We start from the raw sequence: 7,237 nt of genomic DNA on the forward strand, positions 1-7,237 counted from the left end.
ACTGTCCTCTCCATACATCCCTACCCTAATCTCCTGATACCTCCTCACATACTGTCCTCTCCATACATCTCTACCCTAATCTCCTGATAACCTCCTCACATACTGTCCCTCTCCATACATCCCTACCCTAATCTCCTGATACCTCATCACATACTGTCCTCCCCCCCATACATCTCTACCCTAATCTCCTGATACCTCATCACATACTGTCCTCTCCTCTCCATACATCTCTACCCTAATCTCCTGATACCTCCTCACATACTGTCCTCTCCTCTCCATACATCTCTAACCCTAATCTCCTGATACCTCCGCACATACTGTCCTGTCCTCTCCATACATCTCTACCCTAATCTCCTGATACCTCCTCACATACTGTCCTCTTCTCTCCATACATCTCTACCCTAATCTCCTGATACCTCCTCACATACTGTCCTCTCCATACATCTCTACCCCTAATCTCCTGATATCCCCCTTACATACTGTCCTCCTCCATACCTCCCAACCCTAATCTCCTGATATCTCCTCACATACTGTCCTCTCCATACATCCCTACCCTAATTCTCCTGATACCTCATCACATACTGTCCTGTCCTCTCCCTACATCTCTACCCTAATCTCCTGATACCTCCTCACATACTGTCCTGTCCTCTCCATACATCTCTACCCTAATCTCCTGATACCTCCTCACATACTGTCCTCTCCATACATCTCTACCCTAATCTCCAGATACTCCTCACATACTGTCCTCTCCATACATCTCTACCCTAATCTCCTGATACCTCCTCACATACTGTCCTGTCCTCTCCATACATCCCTACCCTAATCTCCTGATATCTCCTCACATACTGTCCTGTCCTCTGCATACATCTCTACCCTAATCTCCTGATACCTCCTCACATACTGTCCTCTCCATACATCTCTACCCTAATCTCCTGATACCTCCTCACATACTGTCCTCTCCATACATCTCTACCCTAATCTCCTGATACCTCCTCACAGTTACTGTCCCTGTCCATACATCTCTACCCTAATCTCCTGATACCTCCTCACATACTGTCCTCTCTCCATACATCTCTACCCTAATCTCCTGATACCTCCCCACATACTGTCCTCTCCTCTCCATACATCTCTACCCTAATCTCCTGATACCTCCTCACATACTGTCCTATCCTCTCCATACATCTCTACCCTAATCTCCTGATACTCCTCACATACTGTCCCTCCCCTCTCTACCCTAATCTCCTGATACCTCTCTTCACATACTGTCCTCTCCATACATCTCTACCCTAATCTCCTGATACCTCCTCACATACTGTCCTCTCCATACATCCTACCCTAATCTCCTGATACCTCCTCACTATTTTGTCCTCTCCATACATCTCTTCCCTACTCTCCTGATACCTCCTCTCATCTGTCCTCTCCTCTCCATACATCTCTACCCTAATCTCCTGATACCTCCTCACATACTGTCCTCTCCTCTCCATACATCTCTACCCTAATCTCCTGATACCTCCTCTCCATACTGTCCTCCCTCTCTACATCTCTTTCCTTCTTCTCCTGATAACTCCTCTACATACCTTCCTGTCCTCTCCATACATCTCTACCCTAATCTCCTGATACCTCCTCACATACTGTCCTCTCCATACATCTCTACCCTAATCTCCTGATACCTCCTCACATACTGTCCTCTCCATACATCTCTACCCTAATCTCCTGATACCTCCTCACATACTGTCCTCTCATACATCTCTACCCTAATCTCCTGATACCTCCTCACATACTGTCCTCTCCATACATCTCTACCCTAATCTCCTGATACCTCCTCACATACTGTCCCTCTCCATACATCTCTACCCTAATCTCCTGATACCTCCTCACAATACTGGCCTCTCCTCTCTCCATACATCTCTACCCTAATCTCCTGATACCTCCTCACATACTGTCCTCTCCTCTCATACATCTCTACCCTAATCTCCTGATACCTCCTCACATACTGTCCTCTCCTCTCCATACATCTCTACCCTAATCTCCTGATACCTCCTCACATACTGTCCTGTCCTCTCCATACATCTCTACCCTAATCTCCTGATACCTCCTCACATACTGTCCTCTCCATACATCTCTACCCTAATCTCCTGATACCTCCTCACATACTGTCCTCTCCATACATCTCTACCCTAATCTCCTGATACCTCCTCACATACTGTCCTCTCCATACATCTCTACCCTAATCTCCTGATACCTCCTCACATACTGTCCTCTCCATACATCTCTACCCTAATCTCCTGATACCTCCTCACATACTGTCCTCTCCTTCCATACATCTCTACCCTAATCTCCTGATACCTCCTCACATACTGTCCTCCCTCTCCATACATCTCTACCCTAATCTCCTGATACCTCCTCACATACTGTCCTCTCCATACATCTCTACCCTAATCTCCTGATACCTCCTCACATACTGTCCTCTCTCCATACATCTCTACCCTAATCTCCTGATACCTCCTCACATACTGTCCTCTCCATACATCTCTACCCTAATCTCCTGATACTCCTCACATACTGTCCTCTCCATACATCTCTACCCTAATCTCTCTGATACCTCCTCAATACTGTCCTCTCCTCTCCATACATCTCTACCCTAATCTCCTGATACCTCCTCACATACTGTCCTCTCCATACATCTCTACCCTAATCTCCTGATACCTCCTCACATACTGTCCTCTCCATACATCTCTACCCTAATCTCCTGATACCTCCTCACATACGTTGTGTCTCTCCTCTCCATACATCTCTACCTAATCTCCTGATACCTCCTCACATACTGTCCTCTCCTCTCCATACATCTCTACCCTAATCTCCTGATACCTCCTCACATACTGTCCTCCTCCATACATCTCACTACCTAATCTCCTGAACCTCCTCACATACTGTCATCTCCTCTCCATACATCTCTACCCTAATCTCCTGATACCTCCTCACATACTGTCCTGTCTCTCCATACATCTCTACCCTAATCTCCTGATACCTCCTCACATACTGTCCTCTCCATACATCTCTACCCTAATCTCCTGATACCTCCTCACATACTGCCTCTCCATACATCTCTACCCTAAATCTCCTGATACCTCCTCCACATACTGTCCTCTCCATACATCTCTACCCTAATCTCTGATACCTCCTCACATACTGTCCTCTCCATACATCTCTACCTAATCCTGATACCTCCCCAACATACTGTCTCTCCTCTCCATCCATCTCTAACCTAATCTCCTGATACTCCTCAACATACTGTCCTGCTCTATCCATAATCTCTACCCTAATCTCCTGATACCTCCTCACATACTGTCCTCTCCATACATCTCTACCCTAATCTCCTGATACCTCCTCACATACTGTCCTCTCCTCTCCATACATCTCTACCCTAATCTCTGATATACTCCTCACATAGTCCTCTCCTCTCCATACATCTCTACCCTAATCTCCTGATACCTCCTCACATACTGTCCTCCCTCTCCATACATCTCTACCCTAATCTCCTGATACCTCCTCACATACTGTCTCTCCATACATCTCTACCTAATCTCCTGATACCTCCTCAATACTGTCCTGTCCTATCCTACATCTCTACCCTAATCTCTGATACCTCCTCACATACTGTTCCTCTCCATACATCTCTACCTAATCTCCTGATACCTCCTCACATACTGTCCTCTCCATACATCTCTACCCTAATCTCCTGATACCTCCTCACATACTGTCCTCTCCATACATCTCTACCCTAATCTCCTGATACCTCCTCACATACTGTCCTCTCCTCTCCATACATCTCTACCCTAATCTCCTGATACCTCCTCACATACTGTCTCTCCATACATCTCTACCCTAATCTCCTGATACCTCCTCACATACTGTCCTCTCCATACATCTCTACCCTAATCTCCTGATACCTCCTCACATACTGTCCTCTCCTCTCCATACATCTCTACCCTAATCTCCTGATACCTCCTCACATACTGTGGCCTCCATACATCTCTACCCTAATCTCCTGATACCTCCTCACATTACTGTCCTCTCCATACATCTCTACCTAATCTCCTGATACCTCCCCACATACTGTCCTCTCCATACATCTCTACCCTAATCTCCTTGATACCTCCTCACATACTGTTCTTCCCATACATCTCTACCCTAATCTCCTGATACCTCCTCACATACTTCCTCTCCTCTCCATACATCTCTACCCTAATCTCCTGATACCTCCTCACATACTTGTCCTCTCCATACATCTCTACCTAATCTCCTGATACCTCCTCACATACTGTCCTGTCCTTCTCCATACATCTCTACCCTAATCTCCTGATACCTCCTCACATACTGTCCTCTCCATACATCTCTACCTAATCTCCTGATACCTCCTCACATACGGTCCTCTCCATACATCTCTACCCTAATCTCCTGATACCTCCTCACATACTGTCTGTCCTCTCCATACATCTCTACTAATCTCCTGATACCTCCTCACATAAGTCTGTCCTCTCCATACATCTCTACCCTAATCTCCTGATACCTCCTCACATACTGTACTCTCATACATCTCTACCCTAATCTCCTGATACCTCCTCACATACTGTCATGTCCTCTCCATACATCTCTACCCTAATCTCCTGTAACCTCCTCACATACTGTCCTCTCCTCTCCATACATCTCTACCCTAATATCCTGATACCTCCTCACATACTGCTTCTATCCTCTCCATACATCTCTACCCTAATCTCCTGATACCTCCTCACATACTGTCTCTCCATACATCTCTACCCTAATCTCACAATGATACTCCTACACATGACTGTCCTGTCCTCCTCAAATACATCTCTATACATAATCTTCCTGATACCTCCTCACATACGTACTGTCCTCTCCATAAATCTACCCTAATCTCCTGATACCTCAACATAATGTCCTCTCCATACATCTCTACCCACTCCTGATACCTCCTCACATACTGTCCTTCCTCTCCATACATCTCTACCCTAATCTCCTGATACCTCCTCACATATGTCCTCTCCTCTCCATACATCTCTACCCATATATCTCCTGATACCTCTCCACATACTGGTCCTCTCCATAATCCATATTACCCTAATCTCCTGATAATCCTCACATACTGTCCTCTCCTCTCCATACATCTCTACCCTAATCTCCTGATACCTCCTCAATACTGTCCTCTCTCTCACACATCTTACCCTAATCTCCTGATACCTCCTCACATACTGTCCTGCCATACATCTCTACCCTAATCTCCTGATACCTCCTCACATACTGTCCTCTCCATACATCTCTACCCTAATCCCTGATACCTCCTCACATAATGTCCTCTCTCTCACATCATCTCTACCCTAATCTCCTGATACCTCTTATGTCCTGTCCTCTCCATACATCTCTACCCTAATCTCCTGATACCTCCTCACATACTGTTCTCTCCATACATCTCTACCCTAATCTCCTGATACCTCCTCACATACTGTCCTGTCCTCTCCATACATCTCTACCCTAATCTCCTGATACTCCTCACATACTTTCCTCTCCATACATCTCTACCCTAATCTCCTGATACCTCCTCACATACTGTCCTCTCTCTCATACATCTCTACCCTAATCTCCTGATACTCCTCACATACTGTCCCTCCTTCCATACATCCTACCCTAATCTCCTGATACCTCCTCACATACTGTCCTCTCCATACATCTCTACCCTAATCTCTGATACCTCCTCACATACTGTCCTCTCCATACATCTCTACCCTAATCTCCTGATACCTTCTCATAACTGTCCTCTCCATACATCTCTACCCTAATCTCCTGATACCTCTCCCACATACTGTCCTCTCCTCCATACATCTCTACCCTAATCTCCTGATACCTCCTCACATACTGTCCTCTTACATCTCACCCATCATCTGTTACTCCTAATCTCCTCTGATACCTCCTCATCCATATGTCCTCTCCTCTCCATAAACTCTACCCTAATCTCCTGATACCTCCTCACATACTGTCCTCTCCTCTCCATACATCTCTACCCTAATCTCCTGATAGATCCTCACATACTGTCCTCTCCTCTCCATACATCTCTACCCTATAATATTCCTGATACCTCCTCACATACTGTCCTCTCCATACATCTCTTATCAAATCCAGATACCTCCTCACATACGTCCTGTCCTCTCCATACATCTCTACCCTAATCTCCTGATACCTCCTCACATACTGTCTGCTCTCCATACATCTCTACCCTAATCTCCTGATACCTCCTCACATCACTGTCCTCTCCATACATCTCTACCTAATCTCCTGATACTCCTCACATAATGTCCGTCCTCTCCATACATCTCTCCTAATCTCCTGATACCTCCTCACATACTGTCCTCTCCTCTCCATACATCTACTACCCTAATCTCCTGATACCTCCTCACATACTGTCCTCTCCATACATCTCTACCCTAATCTCCTGATACCTCTCTCACTGTACTGTCTCTCCATACATCTCTACCCTAATCTCCTTATACCTCCTCACATACTGTCCTTCGTCTCCATACATCTCTACCCTAATCTCCTGATACCTCCTCACATACTGTCTCTCTCCCATACATCTCTACCCTAATCTCCTGATACTCAGCCCACATACTGTCCTCTAACTCTCCATACATCTCTACCCTAATCTCCTGATACCTCCTCACATACTGTCCTCTCCTCTCCATAAATCACTACCCTAATCTACCTGATACCTCCTCACATACTGTCCTATCCTTCTCCATACATTCTACCCTAATCTACTATACCTACTAACGTACGGTCCTCTACTCTCCATACATCTATACCCTAATCTCCTGATACCTCCTCACATACTGTCCTGTCCATACATCTCTACCCTAATCTCCTGATACCTCCTCACATACTGTCCTCTCCTCTCCATACATCTCTACCCTAATCTCCTGATACCTCCTCACATACTGTCCTGTCCTCTCCATACATCTCTACCCTAATCTCCTGATACCTCCCACTACTGTCCTCTCCTCTCCATACATCTCTACCCTAATCTCCTGATACCTCCTCACATACTGTCCTCTCCATAACATCTCACTACCCTAATCTCTGATACCTCCCACACATACTGTCCTCTCCTCTCCTACATCTCTACCCTAATCTCCTGATACCTCCTCACATACTGTCCTTCTCC

At 45.9% G+C, this 7,237-nt stretch overlaps 1 protein-coding gene across 5 annotated transcripts in view; it reads right to left on the reverse strand.

The window, feature by feature from the left end:
* DLG4 (discs large MAGUK scaffold protein 4) overlaps window positions 1-7,237 on the reverse strand; it is a 211,899-nt gene that overhangs the window by 47,810 nt on the left and 156,852 nt on the right. The gene's annotated exons all lie outside the window — the stretch shown is intronic.

The sequence above is a fragment of the Dendropsophus ebraccatus genome, chromosome 1, assembly GCF_027789765.1.
Source record: "Dendropsophus ebraccatus isolate aDenEbr1 chromosome 1, aDenEbr1.pat, whole genome shotgun sequence".
Classification (NCBI taxonomy): domain Eukaryota; kingdom Metazoa; phylum Chordata; class Amphibia; order Anura; family Hylidae; genus Dendropsophus; species Dendropsophus ebraccatus.